The sequence below is a fragment of the Sus scrofa genome, chromosome 14 (genome assembly GCF_054392235.1).
Source record: "Sus scrofa isolate SSC_HxYL_T2T_F1_AM1 chromosome 14, Sscrofa_HxYL_maternal_Yorkshire_Landrace_v2.0, whole genome shotgun sequence".
Classification (NCBI taxonomy): domain Eukaryota; kingdom Metazoa; phylum Chordata; class Mammalia; order Artiodactyla; family Suidae; genus Sus; species Sus scrofa.
In genome coordinates, this window is record NC_139396.1 from 95577148 (window position 1) to 95594059 (window position 16912).

The 16912-nt window shown below is 50.2% G+C and overlaps 1 protein-coding gene across 7 annotated transcripts in view; it reads left to right on the plus strand.

Annotated features, from left to right (window-relative positions):
- The first annotated feature begins 7221 nt into the window (after positions 1-7221).
- Positions 7222-16912, plus strand: part of PALD1 (phosphatase domain containing paladin 1) — a 151835-nt gene continuing 142144 nt past the window's right edge. For 3 of the 7 annotated variants that reach the window (XR_014828074.1, XM_084997223.1, XM_084997231.1), the window contains exon 1: positions 7222-7394. The gene's annotated coding sequence lies outside the window, so the exon portion shown is untranslated. Of the gene's footprint in view, positions 7395-16391; positions 16450-16912 lie in introns of those variants that run through there. The other 4 variants (XM_084997225.1, XM_084997233.1, XM_084997224.1 and 1 more) reach the window with 2 other exon arrangements.

The window sequence follows — 16912 nt, forward strand, 5'->3', positions numbered from 1 at the left end:
AGAGGTCCCATCATGGCGCGGCAGAAGCGAATCCGATGAGGAACCATAAGGTTGCGGTTTCGATCCCTGGTTAAGGATCCGGCATTGCCGTGAGCTGTGGTGTAGGTTGCTGACGTGGCTCGGATCTGGCGTGGCTGTGGCGTTGGCCGTTGGCTGCAGCTCCCATTAGACCCCTAGCCTGGGAAACTCCATATGCTGCAGGTGCGGCCCTAAAAAGACATAAATAAATGAATAATAAAATACACTGATCCTAAAGTCATAATTTGATGCATTGTTGTATACATCCGCATAACCCCTATCCAGATCAAGATGCAGAACATTCCTGCAGCCCGGAAGGCCCTGTCAGGTCCCCTCCCAATTAAGGTCACCCTCATCCAGAGGAGACCACCTTTCTGCTCTCCTTCATCATAGGCTCAATTTGCCTATGATGATGGCAACAGTAGAATCTTTTTTTTTTTTTTTTTTTTTTGTCTTTTTGCCTTTTCTTGGGCCGCTCCCGCGGCATATGGAGATTCCCAGGCTAGGGGTCTAATTGGATCTGTAGCCACCCAGCCTACACCACAGCTCACAGCAACGCCGAATCGTCGACCCACTGAACAAGGCTGGGGATTGAACCCACAACCTCATGGTTCCTAGTTGGATTCGTCAACCACTGCGCCATGACGGGAATTCCTTTTGTTTTTATTTTTATTTGTTTATTTTTTTTTTGTCTAACAGTAGAATCTTATACTACATTCTCTTTTGGATCTGGCTCTTTTCCTTCCTTTTTTTTTTTTTTGGCTGCATCCATGGCATCTGGAAATTCCCAGGCCAGGGATAGAATCTGAACTGCAACTGTGACAACTGTGATCTATACCACAGCTTCAGCAACACAGGATCCTCAACCCACTATGCCACAGCAGGAAATCCTCTTTTCACTCTTGAGTCTGTGATTTTCATCCATGAGGCTTTGTATCAGCAGTTCATTCATTTTAGCTGCTAGGAAGTATTCTGTCACAATACCACGCCACAATTTGTTTATCCACTCTTCTCTCTCTCTCTCTTTTGTTTGACTATGCCTAAGCCATGCCCAAATTCCCAGATTAGGGATCAAACCCAAGCCATAGCAGTGACCCAAGCTACAGTGTTGACAACACCAGATCCTTAACTGCTAGGCCACCGGGAAACTCCCAATCTACCCATTCTTCTCTTGATGGTCATTTGAGTTGTTTCCATGTTTGGGGCTATTCTGAATAATGCTGCTAATATTCTTATTTTATTTTATTTATTTATTTTTGTCTTTTTAGGACTGCCCTGGTGGCATATGGAGGTTCCCATGCTAGGGGTCCAATCAGAGCTGTAGCTGCTGGCCTGTGCCACAACTACAGCAATGCCAGATCCGAGCCGCGTCTGCAACCTACACCACAGCTCATGGCAACACCAGATCCTTAACCTACTGAGCAAGGCCGGGGATCAAACCTGTGTCCTCATGCATACTAGTCAGATTCATTTCCACCGAGCCATGGTGGGAACTCCATGCTAAGAATATCCTTAAAAACGATGTGCCTGACAGGTATTATAGCACATGTTTAGTATGTCCTACACACCAGTAAAGGGTCAGAGAGCTCTACCCTGTCATTTTGCAGGTGGAGAAACAGGCCCAGAGAAGGGAATGGACCTGCCCCCAGGTTACCTGGCAGTCCATGCACAAGGGGGATGCTGCTGACCATTTTTGCACAACCACTCGTGCTAGGCAGAAGGCCCTGGGTTCCCCCACTGGGAGGCAAGAAGAAAGAAACAATATTTTTTGAGTACCTACTATGTTTCAGGCCCTTTGTAGGTATTATACCATTTGTACTGATCCTCAAAAGAGCCACACCAATTAGGCATTATTGCGCCTGTTTTACAGACAAGGGGCCTAGTCTGAGGGTATATTTATAGAGGTGGAGTCAGGACTCAGGCAGGCCCATCTGATTCTAACACCTGACCTTAACATGCTGCCACTCAGGGGGGTGAAGGCTTGGAACCTGCAGTGCAATGAGAAATTTTGGGGAGTTCCCGTCGTGGCGCAGTGGTTAACGAATCCGACTAGGAACCATGAGGTTGCGGGTTCGGTCCCTGCCCTTGCTCAGTGGGTTAACGATCCGGCGTTGCCGTGAGCTGTGGTGTAGGTTGCAGACGCGGCTCGGATCCTGCGTTGCTGTGGCTCTGGCGTAGGCCGGTGGCTACAGCTCCGATTCAACCCCTAGCCTGGGAACCTCCATATGCCGAGGGAGCGGCCCAAGAAATAGCAACAACAACAACAAAAGACAAAAAGACAAAAGACAAAAAAAAAAAAAAAAAGAAATTTTGGGGGCTTGTCACATCTACAGGTCCCCAGATGTGATAAGAAGCAGCAGGGAGAAATGGCTGGGGTCCTTCTGTTTTAAACCCCTGCCAGATGCCAACTGGCCCAAGGGCAATTTCCTTTCTGAGGGCACTTCTGAATTGGGTCAGCTCTCTGGGCCTCAAGCCCCAGTTTCGTGGTTAACTTGCTGTGTGACCTTGGGCTAGGTGCTGCTTCTCTGTGCCTCTGACGTGGGGCTGGGACTAGGGGTCTCTAGGCCTTCATTGGCTCCAGGGCTGCCGCTGGCGAGGCTGGAGGTGGCTTTGGGACTTCCAGGATCACCGCATGGGGCTCTGCTTCCCACGCAGTGGTCTTCCTACCCAGAGCTGGACGGTAGCCCACTTAGGACTCCTTGGGGAGGCCTTTTATGTATGTGGGGGAGGGGGCAATTATTTTCTCCATTCTGTGGGTTTTTTAAAAAAATTATTATGGTAAAATATACATAACATAAAATTGACCATTTTGGCTAATTTTAATTGGTTAAATGCCATGGTGCAGTGGCATCAGGTCCCTTCATATTGTTGTGCCACCATCACCACTGTCATCTCCAGGACTTTTTCATCTTCCCCCAGTGAAATTCCATACCCATTAAATGCTAGCTTTTTGTTTTGTTTTTAGTTCTTTTTTTTTTTCCTGCTTTTTACGGCCGTACCCGCGGCATATGGAGGTTCCCAGGCTAGGGGTCTAATCGGAGCTACAGCCGCCAGCCTACACCAGAGCCACAGCAACGCAGGATCTGAGCCGTGTCTGCAACCACAGCTCATGACAACACCAGATCCTTAACCCACTGAGAGAGGCCAGGGATCAAACCCGCAATCTCATGGTTCCTAGTCAGATTAATTTCCGATGCCCCAAGACGGGAATGCCTAATTCTTTTATTATAGTTGATTTACCATGTTCTGTCAATTTCTGCTGTACAGCAAAGTGACCCAGTTAACGTATATATACATTCTTTTTCTCAAATTATCTTCCATCATGTTCCATCACAAGTGATTGGATATAGTTCCCTGTGCTGTACAGCAGGACCTCCTTGCTTACCCACTCTAAATGTAGCTTTTTGAACAGAGGTTTCTGCAGGGGAGGTGGGAGGTGGGAAGCTGTGACAGGAAGTGAGAGAATTCAGAACAGACTGGTGGGAAAGGCAGGCATCTGGGGGAGAAACCAGGGCCCCTGAGACAGGAGGCTTGGCCTACTCCCCTCCAAGGCCTGCCCGGGGCTTTCTAGATCCTGTGTGGGCTCTTTCTTTCCTTCCTGCCTGCCTCTGACTGCTGCCCCCACCCCCCTCCCGGCCTCTCCCTCTCTCCCTGCAGGATAGTGGGCATTTTAACCACTTTGCTGCCTCCTGCCAGCTGCACGACCCTCAGAGATTTGCAGGGGATGCTGGGCTTGGAGGTACGTGGGAGCCCCGGACTTTGCAGGTGTCTGATCATCACATGCCAGCTCGGTGTGAATTCAGACTCAGGAGACCAGCTCCCTGGGGGGGAGGGGGAGGAGGGAGGTGCTGCGTGGTGAGAGAAAGAAAGATTTCATTCTCTTCTCAACTCTCTTGGGAAAGGGCCCCCTGGGGGGATCTGGAGGTAGAACAAGAGTTCAGGCCCCTTCTGGTCTTGGAGGTTCCCATCGGTCTTTGAAAGCCCTGAGGGTGTTTAGTTGATGTCTGTGGGCAGCAGGGGTATGGAATGGCATTTCTCAAATATTTGAAAGGAAGAGGTAAGTACTTGTGCGCTGGTGGTCCCAGGGTGGGGGGACAGGACCAGCGGGGGTCCAAGGAGATTGGCGGGAAGTGGAGGTCAGATTCATGTGAGGGGCAGGAGGAAGGACGTCCTAAGTGTGGCACAGTTCTTGGAGATGTCTCCTCGGGGGATGAGCCCCCATCCCTGGGAGAGACACTCGGGTGGCTGAACACAAGGGCTCTGGAGTCAGACGGCTGGGAGATGTTGGGCAGGTTCCTCAACCTCTCTGAGCCTCAGTTTCTTTACTTAAAAAATGAGGATAATAGTGAAATACACTTTTCAAAAGTGAGGAATGAGGAGTTCCCCCGTGGCGCAGTAGGTTAAGGATCTGGCATTGTCGCTGCAGCAGTTCAGATCACTCCTGTGACGCAGGTGAGAGCCCTGGCCTGGGAACTTCCACACGCCGTGGGCGTGGCCAAAAAACAAGTGAACAGTGAGATTGTGGCTCTGAAGTCTAACTCAGTATCTGGTATGTAGAAAGCACCCGTAACGGAGCAAGAGTACTGTGGGGAGTGTTCTTGGGTGAGGTGGGGAGTTGGGTGAAATCTCCACAAAAGGCCCTTCAGCCCCGATGTTCAGTGGAAGGAGAACCATGGAGCGTATCCTGACCGTGTACCAGAGTTGTGTGAAGTTTGTCACTTGCCATCACATGGGCAATTTGCCCACCTACCCACCACAGGGGGGGTCTGAGCAGAGTACCTGTGTTTGTGTGCAAGGCAAGAATTTTTATCCCATTTTACAGATGAGGAGACTGAGGCCGAGAGAGTTTCCTTGACTTGCCTGGTGTAGACATGGTGAGGCAGGAACTAGCCTAGGGCTTAGGTCCCCAGAAGCCCAGTCAGGGGCTCTGTGCACCCTGCCTCTCTGGTCATGATCCTTATCAAGCCCCGCCTCTCGGTTTTCTGGAGTCAGATGCTCTACTGTTAGGTCACGAGGACCTTCTTCTTGGTTTTCTGCTCAGTTAGAGGGGTGGCCTGACTGTCTGGCTGAAAAGAAGGTGAGGTGAGGGAGTATGAGGTAAGGTTAAGGAAGCTTCTTTTCCCCAGGGCCCAAGTGTGACCCCCCTTTCCCTGCTTTTGCCCCAAGAGGAGTCCCTGCCCGGGGCTTCTTGTGAACCTGCTGTGGTGGACAGGGCACAGCGGGCTTTGGCATCAGGAGAGCCATCCTCAGATGAGTGACATCACCTCAGTGCTCTGGGAGGTGGGAGTGGCACCTTCTCCCATTTGCTGAAAATAGTAATTTCATGGTAATTTCCAGAAAGCCCTTTGTAACCCCAAAGCAGTCTTTGAGTCCAAACTTTGCAAATATAAGAACTCAGGATTTGAACTTCTTCCTTCAAAAATGTTCCTCTGCCCAAGACCACCTCGTAAAGTGGAAGCAGCTGCCCTGCAGTGTTTGGAGGGCAGGTCTGGCCAGTTATACAAGCGTTTATTAAGCTCCTACTATATGCTGTGCCCTGGGCTGGAACACAGCAATGAACAGTGTGCCTTCCCCTGCCCTTGAGAAGCTCACTGCCTAGTGGTGAAGGGGTCAGCAAGCTCACGGGTCCTGCCAGGGGCGACAGCCTTGAGGTGTGCTGATCTGAGCCCCCTTGCAGAGAACTTGCTGCAGGATGCAGTTAGCTGACTGCCCTCCGCTGCCGCAACTTTGGGATCCACTGCCGATTCACACGGAGGCCACCCCTTTCCTGGGCTGCTCCTGGCCAGTGGCTGAGCCCAGCAGGGGTGCTAGAGCTGGGCCACATCTGCCAGATGCAGGATGCCTCTAATGGGCAGCCTTTCCTCAGGTCTCGCGGTGGCGCTGAGCCTGAGGCTCTTCCTCCCCACCTTCCATCCATCTCCATTCTCACGCAGGTGTCAGACCTGCAGCTTGGTGTGCGGCTCTGCCTTCTCCCCCCTGCCCCTCTGCCCCTTGTCTCTCACAGGCATTTCCCCCAGTAACCCGTTTGCACTGCTAACTTTGCCTTCGTGCCTCTAGAGGATTGTAACTGACATGTGCTGTGGAAGTCGTGCCCTGACCCGGGGACGCCTGCCCGGTTTGCTGAGTAGAATATGCTGACCACACTTCAGGGCAGACCGAGGGGACCTTGGATGTCTAGCTGGGTTGCTAGAGCATAGGGCAGCCTGAGCTTTTGTTGTGGGTAGGAAAAGGGAGCTTTGGGGTGAGTCCCAGCTCTGTCCCCTACCAGCTGTGTGCCCTGGAGTGGCTGAGTGCATCTCCCTGAGCCTCAGTTTCCTCATCTGCTGAGCAGGATCAGGGGGCTCGGCCTTATGGGGCAGGGGTGGAGCTTCCGTGAGTTAAGGCACATGAACCGGGGTGCATAGTAAATGGTCCGTGTCTCCCTTCCTCTGGAAGCAGGAAGACCATGCAGGGGAGGGGGCAAGAGGCCGTCTCTGAATCCACGCCCTTAGTCTCAGCACCCTGGACTTGGGGGGCTGTGCGTGTTCCTCTGAGCTGTGGCCAGCATACCCTTCTTCCTCCTTCCTTCCCTCCCTCCTTCATTCATTCATTCTTTCTTCCTTCCTTTCCTCTCTCCCTCTTCCTCCTTCCTTCCTTTCTTCCCTCCATCTGTCTTTCTTCCTTTCTCTTTTTCTTCTTTCTTCTTTCCTCCCCCCCCCACCCCGTTTCTTTCCCTCTTCCTTCCTACCTTCCTTCCACCTTGCCCTCGCTATGTGGAAGTTCCCAGGCCAGGGATCAATCCCATGCCACAGCAGTGACCTGAGCCACAGCAGTGACAACCCCTGATCCTTAACCTGCTGTGCCACCAGGGGATTTCTGCCAGCACACTCTTAAGAGGAGTTGACATACCCTGATCCCCTGCCAGCCACAGGTGGAAACCCTCTACCCTGTGCTGGTGGCTGGCGGCAGGCCAGAGTCTTGGTACAAAGGCAGGCTGCTGAGAGTTGGATTGGCCTGTTGCAGCCAGAAGAGGGCCTCAGAGCCACTTGGCCCAGTCGTTCCCAAGCACCAGACACTTGACTGTTGCCTTAGAACGACCCAGGGGGCTTTCCCAGGCTCCAACCCTGCAGGTTCCGGCCTAGGAGGCCTGGAGTGGAGCCTGGGAATCTGTGGTCCAGCCCCTCCCGCTGGTGATTCAAGTGCACACGGAGGCTGGGTGGGAACAACTGTTGAGTCCTGGCCCTGAGTTTACTCTGGACTGCCAGGACAGTGAATGCCTGTCTCAGATGGCCCGGGGCGGGTGGAGGGTGCCTGGAGAGGCCTTCCCAGCCAGCAGGGCTTAGTGGCGTCCAGTTTACAGGAATGTGCAGGAATGTCAACCAACCGTGAGTCTTGTAGTATGTACTCATTGTGCTTCTGAGTTTGTTTTGGGGAGGAAGGGGTTCTGATGAGCTGGGCTGTTTCTCTGTGGCTTTGAGCTGTCCCTGCCTGTGACTGGGTGCCTCCACAACAACAAAGGGAAAGTGGGTGGTATCTGCCCCTTCTGAGACACCTCACTCTAGGCCGTCAAGACAGACAAGGAGGAGTTCCGGTCGTGGCTTAGTGGAAACGAATCTGACTAATATCCATGAGGATGCAAGTTTGATCTCTGGCCTTGCTCAGTGGGTTAAGGATCCGGCGTTGCCGTGAGCTGTGGTGTAGGTCACAGATGCAGCTTGGATCCTGCATTGCTATGACTGTGTGTAGGCCAGTAGCTACAGCTCCGATTCGGCCCCTAGCCTGGGACCCTCCATATACCATGGGTACAGCCCTAAAAATACAGAACAACAACAACAAAGAGACAGACAAGGAGACTGGGTCAGGAGTGAGTTCCTTGTCTCTGGGGGCAGTCAAGCAGAGGCAAGGACTGCTGTCCCTCAGAGATTTCATGCAGGAAATCCTCCATTTCTGGCAGGGTATGCTGTCTGGCCTCTTGGATTTTGTTGCTTTATTTAATTTATGTATTTATTTATTCATTTATTTATTTTCTTTTTTAGGGCTGAACCCACAGCATAGGGAGGCTCCCAGGCTAGGGGTCGAATTGGAGCTACAGCTGTTGGCCTACACCACAGCCACAGCAATACAGGATCCGAGCCGCGTCTGCAATCTATAGCACAGCTCAGGGCAGTGTTGGATCCTTAACCCACTGAGCGAGTCCAGGGATCAAACCCACATCCTCAGGGACACTATGCTGGATTCTTAACCTGCTGAACCACAATAGGAATTTTTAATTTTGTTGCTTTAATATGCATTTATTACATTTATCATGTTGTGATGGATATAGGGGCGAAATTGTGTGCTGTTTGGGGGGTTGCTTTAAAAGACTCTGGAAAGAAAACCAAAAGAGAAAAACAATATAACCATAGATGAAGCAAGTGTGGCAAAATCGATAATTGTCCTACCTGGTAATAGGTATATGGAATCAATTATGTGAATCTCTACTTTTTTGCATATGTAGAGTGTTCAAAAGAAAAATTAAACATGACAAATGTTAGACTACATCACAGGTGCACAGGATAAATAAGACCCAACTGTGCACAGGGATAGCAAGTGAAGAGAAACTCTGCTTCCCTCCTCCAGCCTCTTTGATTCTCTGAGGGTTAAGCTTCTTTCCAGCATATTTTGTATCCTTCCAGAGACTGACCTGGTGTATACAAGCCTACCAGCTAATTCCTAGTTAAAACTAGATAGCACATCCACGCGGAACAAAGTTCAAATGCATAAGAAGGTATGCAGCGAAAAGTTTCCCTCCTGCTCGAGGCCCCAGCCACCTAGTTTGCTGGAGGCAACTGAAGTCACTGGTTTCTTACCTGTACTTTAGAGGTCATTAATGTATGGTTGATCTGTACAGTTAATGTATGGGAAGGGTGAGGGGTGCCGCCTCTGTGAGTCGAAAATCTACGTGTAATTTAATTTATAGCTGGCCCCTGGCTGCACCCCCTCTTCTGCATCCCCAGAGTCAACCAACCGTGAGTCTTGTAGTATGTATTCATGGAAAAGAGATCTGCGTGTAAGTGGCCCCCTGCCGCTCAAACTCGTGTTCTTCAAGGGTCAGCTGTAGTATGCGTGTGTATGTTTGCATAGGCAGCCATCCGTATTCACAGGTTCTGCATCAGCTGATACGTACTGTACACAGAGGTGACATGGCTGTACTACTATAAAGGGACTTGAAGGAGTTCCCGCCGTGGCTTGGCGGAAATGTAACTGACTAGCATCCATGAGGATGCAGATTCTCTCCCTGGCCTCACTCAGTGGGTTAAGGATCCGGCGTTGCCATGAGCTGTGGTGTAGGTTGCAGATGCGGCTCGGATCCCGCGTTGCTGTGGCTCTGGTGTAGGCTGGTGGCTACAGCTCCAATTTGACCCCCTAGCCTGGGAACTCCCATATGCCGTGGGTGCGGCCCTAAAAAGACAATAAATAAATAAATAAATAAATAAATAAAGGGACTTGAGCATCTGTGGATTTTTGTACACATGGGGTCCTGGAACTAATCCCCCACGGATAGGGGGGGACAGTATATTTACAACTCTTAAAGTGCTAAAATATTAGAGATCTTGTCCTGAAATTTCCTCTCCTGACTTCCTCCCCTGCTTCCCTCCTTCCTGCTTACCTTAATCACTTAATTTTCCTTAATCATCATCGCTATACATGAAGCCTGTCTCTTTGTTTCATTTTCCCTTCATCTCATCCGTTTTTCTCATAGGCACCCATGGTAGTATGTTTGATAAATGTTTTTGCATAATGCACATATCCTCGTTTTTACAAACTATGGTTTTTTTCTTTGTATGGATGTTGTTACTTTCCATCAATGCTGTTGTATGGCTGACAGCTCTATTTTATTACTTTTCTTGCAGGATACTGTGTTTTCATGTTTCTGGGTTGTGTACACCTGGCTTGTTGGGTGTCCTTGTTGGATGGGAGTCCACATGACTTATCTATTTCCCTAGAGACAGATGCTAAGGCTGGCTTGAGCACCCACTGTCACAGACCACACTGCCCTGATCATCTCTGTCCTTGTCCACTCCTGAACTTTGCTCCCAGCTCTAGAGATCATATTTTTTTTTTCTTTTGCCACTCCTGCAGCATGCAGAAGTTCCTGGGCCAGGGATCGATCCTGAGGCACAGCAGTAACTCGAGCCACAGCAGTGACAATGCTGAATCCTTAACCACTAGGTCACCAGGAAACTCCTAGGGATCATTTTTTAATCAGCCATCATAACATCTGCCTTGGTTTTGTTTTTTTTTTTTTTTTTTTTTTTTTTCTTGTCTTTTTGCCATTTCTTGGGCCGCTCCCATGGCATATGGAGGTTCCCAGGCTAGGAGTCAAATTAGAGCTACAGCTGCTGGCCTATGCCGGAGCCACAGCAACGTGGGATTCGAGCCGCGTCTGCGGCCTACACCACAGCTCACGGCAATACCAGATCCTTAACCCACTGAGCAAGGCCAGGGATTAAACCTGCAACCTCATGGTTCCTAGTCGGATTTGTTAACCACTGAGCCACGATGGGAACTCCTGCCTTGTGTTTTAAGAGAGCTGCATGGCAGTTCTAGTTTCTGGATGTTCCAGAGTTTATTTAGCCCATTACCTCTCTGTCCACAGACTTTTTGGCTATTTCTAATCTCTCTCCATCGCAGACTAGGACTAACTTTGCGCAGTTGTCAATCTCATATGTATAGACATGTCTTGAGGCTAAATTCCTAGAAATGGAATTGCTGAGGCAAAGAGCCTGTGCATTTGTCATGTGGAGAGATACCGTCAAAGAGTGTGAGAGTGTCCCTTTCCTACCCCTCTTCTGGCACTAAGGTTCTTTGAGGCTCAGAGAGGGTGGGTGACCTGGATGGAATAGCACAGCCCATGAGCACTGGTGCTGAGACCAGAACTCAGGAGGCTGAGCCTGAGCCAGTGATCTTTCCAGGGCACTTTGCCGGCTCCTGTGGGTTCCAAGCTTCGTGGAGTCCGGGATCTTCCCTGTAAGTCCGGGAGGCTGTGGCCTCTCCTGGAATGTTTCTGGTGAGCAAGGACTCCTCCCTGCCCACCGCTCTGGTGAGGGGTCAGCCCAGGAGCTCTGTACCTGGGGACAAGGAGCTCGCCATAGCAAGGCCTTGGGAAGACACTGTCAGGCCGCTGTAGCTCCCTTGACCCCCTTACTGCGCTCCCCCCGCCTAACCCCGCAGTGTCTTCGTAAATGGCTCTGTCAGAGCGAGACATCCTTGGGAGCCTGAGTGGTGTTGCTTGGATACAACTGGGCAACGGATCTGGATTATTTAAGGGAGAGGGAGGGTGAGAGGGAAGGGGTGACAGCGTGTTTATTCAGGGATGGATGGTCTTCCTGCTGCAGGGTTTGGCAGACCCCCTCTCAACCCCCCCCATCCCACCCGCCTTATTATTTTCAGTGTCCGGGGCCTGGGATTCTGCAGTGAGACCCAGCAGAAGGCCACTTGGAGCTCCTTTCTGATGGCAGTGGGGGCAGGGAATTCTTTGCAAGTTCTAGGGAGGCACTGCACAAGTGGGGGGTGGGGAGGGCCAAGGGTGTTGCCTTGGAGGGCAGCTGGTAGCAGCTACAACCCCTGTTATGTTATGGAGCTTCCTTTTGTCTGCCCATTTGTTAAGGTCTTTCATCGGATCTCACAATCCTGTCAAGGTATGTATGACTATCCTCATTTTATAGATACAGAAACAGGGGCTTAGAGAAGCTCAGAGACTTGTGTTAGGTCACAGAGCTAAGAAGAGGCAGACGATGAATGAAAACTCAGGTCTGTCTGATGCCAGAGCTGAAATAAATCAATGCACCTCACAGAGTTGGTAGGGCCCTCGAAGGATGTCCGCTTTCACTGTGAGCTGACCTGGGAGGTAGTCTTGAGTTGCTCCCCCATCACCTGCTCCCCGACCACCTCATCCCTGCTCCACCTTGCAGGAAACACATCACTCTGAAAGATCAGTTTACTTGTCTGTAGGCACCCAGGACAGGGTGGGGTCTGGCTCACGTCTGCACCCCCAGCCAGTAAGTACTTAATGTTGCCACTTGGAGTGTAGATGCCTGAACAGCTCACCTGACACAGGGATCCTTCCTTCCTGAGGACTGGAAGACAATGTCCTGCCCCTGAGTCTTCTCACTCCTGTTGAATAGACCCAGACTCTTCAGCATCTCCCAGGGCTGGGCTCCAGATCACTATCCTTGTGCAGTTGTGCTGGGATTCAGCACCCGTGCTCCTGGGCAGGTGTGATGTGATGCGTGGGAGTCCACAGAGGTGCAGGGTGGGTGGTAAAGGCCTCTGGGTGTCTGTCTCTGTGTGGCCTGGGACACCCACTAGAAGGACGTTAACTCTTCTGTGCCTCGGGTTTTACAGGTCAACCTGGGCTGGGCTGACTCGTGGGGTGGGCTGGGACCAGGGGAATGGGGAGAGACAAGCCAGGTGAGCTGTGCAGAGGGACAAGCCAATACCTGATTGTCCTGGGCTTGTGCTCTAGTCAGCATTGTCCCTCATCTTCCTCTGAACCGAGGTCCCACCTTACACTTCGCAGAACCTTATCACGGACCGCCTTCACCCTTAGTTATCCATCTAATAGTGACGATAAAGGCCACTGTGTGCCAGATGGTGCCACACACTTTGAATTCATCACCTCCTTCAAGCCCCGCAACCACCACCTCAGGTAAGTGTCATGAGTTACCTGAGGTGAGGCTCAGAGAACACCATCATTTCTCTCTCTTTTTTGTTTGCTTTTGTCTTTTTAGTGTGGCACCTGCGGCATATGGAGGTTCCCAGGCTAGGGGTCTAATTGGAGCTGTAGCTGCTGGCCTACGCCACAGCCACAGCAACGCCAGATCCGAGCCACGTCTGCGACTTACGCCACAGCTCATGGCAATCCTGGATCCTCAACCCACTGAGCAAGACCAGGGATCGAACCTGTGTCCTCATGGATACTGGCCAGATTTGTTTCCACTCAGCCACAATGGGAACTCCACATCATTTCTAAAGTAGCCCCGCCAGGACACTTGTCTATACCTTCTGTTAGTACTGTTTTCTTCATAGCATGAATCACTCAGGAACAATCTGCTTCTGTTTTTATTTACTTGTTTATCCTCTGCCCCCACCCTACTGAAATGTCAGCTGAAGGCTGGACTTTGTCTGTGTCATTCACTGCTCAAGACTTCGAACAGGACTAAGAATATAGAAGGGGGCTCTGTAAATGTTTGTTGATTGACTAACTTACTGAATGAATGAATGAAATGTCTGTTGAAGGAATGAACCAGGTTCCTTCTCCCTTTTCTTTTTTCTGATGAGCCCTCTCCTTGTAGTACTTGAGGAATGTTCTGGAGACAGAATCGCCCTCCTCCCACATGTCCTGGGCATGCTTCAGTCAGGTGCTGAGTGTTGCTAGGGGAGGGAGGGGACATCCCCTTTCCCTCAGGGACCTCAGTGTTCCTCAAAGCATTTTCAAACTGCAGGTCACAGGTAAAGTCAATTTTCTGCACTACAATCAGCCAAATGAAAAGAAATAGGATAGGATAGATTAGAAAGTATCAGAGTACATTGCACACAGCCAGGCTGAGCATTTTTTTTTTTTTGGCACTTTTTTTTTTTAGGGCCGCACCCATGGCACATGGAGGTTGCCAGGCTAGGGGTTGAGTCGGAGCTGTAGCCACCAGACTTTGCCACAGCCACAGCAGTGCCAGATCTGAGTTGAACTACACCACAGCTCATGATAATGCTGGATCCTTAACCCACTGAGCAAGGCCAGGGATTGAACCTGCATCCTCATGTGTTCTAGTCAGATTCATTCTGCTGAGCCATGATGGGAACTCCAGTTCTTGTATATTTATGTCTCTGTGTAGCTGGTGGTCCCAAAATAAAATTTCTTTCTTTTTCTTTCTTTCTTTTCATGGCTGCACCTGTGGGCATGTGGAAGTTCCCAGGCTAGGGGCTGAATTGGAGCCACATCTGCAACCTATGCCACAGCTACAGCAACACCAGATCTGAGCTGCATCTGTGACCTGTGCCGCATCTTACGGCGACACTAGATCCTTAACCCACTGAGCAAGGCCAGGGATTGAACCCACAACCTCATGTTGGGTTCTTAACCTGCTGAGCCACAACAGGAACTCCAATTTCTTTCTTTCTTCTTTTTTTTTTAATTGAAGCATAGTTGATTTACAATGTTGTGTTAATTTCAGGTATATATATATATATATATATATATATATATAACTGAATTACTGTATATGTGTATATATATATATATATATATATATACACACACACATATGTATATGTATTTTCAGATTCTGTTCCATTGTAGGTTATTACAAGACATTGAATATATTCCCTGTATCATATAGTAAATCCTTGTTGCTGTATCTATTTCATGTTTTGTATCTGTTAATCCCATAATTTGTCCCTCTCTCTTCCCTCTCCTCTTTGGTCAGCATAAGTTTGTTTTCTGTGTCTCTGAGTCTGTTTCTATTTTGTATGTAGTTATTTGCATTATATTTCCGATTCCACATATAAGTGATATTCTATAATATTTGTCTTTGCCTGAGTTACTTCACTAAGTATGATGTTCTCTAAGTCCATCCATGTTGCTGCCAAAGGTGATATTTCGTTCTTTTTTTCCTTATAGCTGAGTAATTTTCCATTGTATAAATATACCACATCTTCCTTAGCCAAACGTCTATTGATAGGCACTTGGGTTGTTTCCATGTCTTGCCAAGCATAGTGTCTTGTGCTGCTGTGAATATTGGGGTGCATGCAACTTTTTCAACTAGAGACTTCATTGATCTGGATGTGTCCCTAAAATGTATTTCTTACTTTGAGTTTCCGTCAGAAACGTCTGAATCTAGAGTGTGAATTTGGGAGGTGGGAGAGTTATCCTTGGACCTAGACCCAAAGGAGGGCACAACCAATGAAATTAATAATCCAGCTGATAATTATAACATCAGTTATTGAACATGTGTTCTGTGCCAGGCAGGGGTGCTCAGGTCCCGGGCCCTGCACAGAGGGGGAAGGAGTTCAGATCAGATAGAGATCCTGTGAGCAGGGAAGACTGCCTGGAGGAGGTGGAACTCACCCTCCAAGAACCCCTCTGCCCTGGCAGGTTCAGGGCTGGGCCAGGGTGGGAGCTCAGGTGGCAAGAATGGGAACAATGACAATAGTTTCGGTCAGTGAGCTCTGACTGAGTGCCAGGCAACCCTTTGATCCTCCAGACATTTCTGGGAGGCAGAAACTGCTCTTCATACCATTTAACTTTTTCAATTTTTTAATTAAATTTTTAAAAAATTATTAATATTATTTTTTTTTCATTTTTGGCTGCCCTGCAGGATACGGAGCTCCCGGGCCAGGGATCAGATCCAAGCTGCCATCTCGACCTAAGCTGCAGCTGCGGCAACGCTGGATCCTTAACCCACTGTGCAGAGCCGGGGATCAAACCCATGTCCCATTGCTCCCAAGACGCTGCTAACCCCATTGCACCACTGCTGGAGCTCCTAATGTTTAAATGTTTTATGGCTGCACTTGTGGCATATGTAAGTTCCTGGGCCAGGTATGGAATTTGAGCCCCAGCTGTGACCTATGCCACAGCTGAGGCAACAAACAATGGATCCGTTAACCCACTGCACTGGGGGCTGGGATCTCACCCACACCTCTGCAACAACCCAAGCTGCTGCAGTTGGCTTCTTAATCTACTTCGCCACCGCAAGAACTCCCACACCATTTTGTAAAGGAGGGGAAAAAAAGACTCAGAGAAATGTGGTAACTTTTAGGGTAGGGGTCACATGGTGGTAAAATTGCTGAGGTGAGATGCAGGGCAAGTCAGCCCTTCTCAAAGCTCGCGTCTACCAGCCCTGGACTGCACACAGAAGGGCCTGAACAAGCCAGGGCTGCTAGGTCCTGGCAGTGGGGTAGTGGGCCTGAAAGGGCAAGCAGCCACAGCGGGACCCCGGGCAGGCAGGGCAGGTGGGGACAGGTCTGTGTTTGGGCTCAGGGACCGCCAGGCTCGGGGAGGGGGAAGACGGCAGGCCCTGAGACATCCACGCTGGAGGGCCCCTGTGAACCTGGGCTTGGCAATAACACGGCCACGGGGAGCAAAGCCAGATGGGCTCCCTGCCCTGATGCTGTCCATTTCTTGGGCCCAGTGTCCCCCAGCCTGTGGCGGCCTTGGCTGGGAGCGAGGAGCAGAGAAGCGCAGTAGGACCTGTTTCTCATCTTTTGTCAAGTCTCATCTTTGCTGGTTTGAACCCAGCTCCTCTGCCTTCCGGCGAGTCATTTGTGCCTGTCAGGAAATAATTCTTGGCTCGAGCATTCCCATGAGGGAGCTGGGACTTCCCGCAGCTTGTGGTTCTGCACAGGGACTGAACTGGGGATTGCTTGCCCAGGGAGAGTGGGCTGAGGACGGCCCCTGGCGATTCTCCTACACACGTGAGTAATGGGGTGTTTCACTGTCCTTTGCAGCAGCAGCTCGCCTGGTGTTGGCTGGTGGTGGGTTGTTTGTGTGTGTGCTACACAGTCCCACACATCCATACTCACACCCATCAAACATGTGTGCAAATATGCACACCCTCAATCACATCTCTGCAAACCTGCATTCACACATGAGCAACACAAGCACATACGTGTACACACATGTATTCACACATAAGCACACAGCTGTACTGCAGGGCCACCCACGGGGCCCTAGCATTTTTAAAATAAGGTGATATCTTTGTGCTTCTCGGATGTGGGGGTGGTGGGAGTGCTGGTGGGGACGCTGGGTGGGTGGGGGTAGGTCCTGAGCCCTCTAGTTTCTGAGTTCTTGTTCTGGGACCATTGTTCCTTTCTTGGGAGACTCTTGGGCTCCTGCTCTGAGCTTCCAGACGTCTTGGGGGAGGTTCTGTGGCAGTTT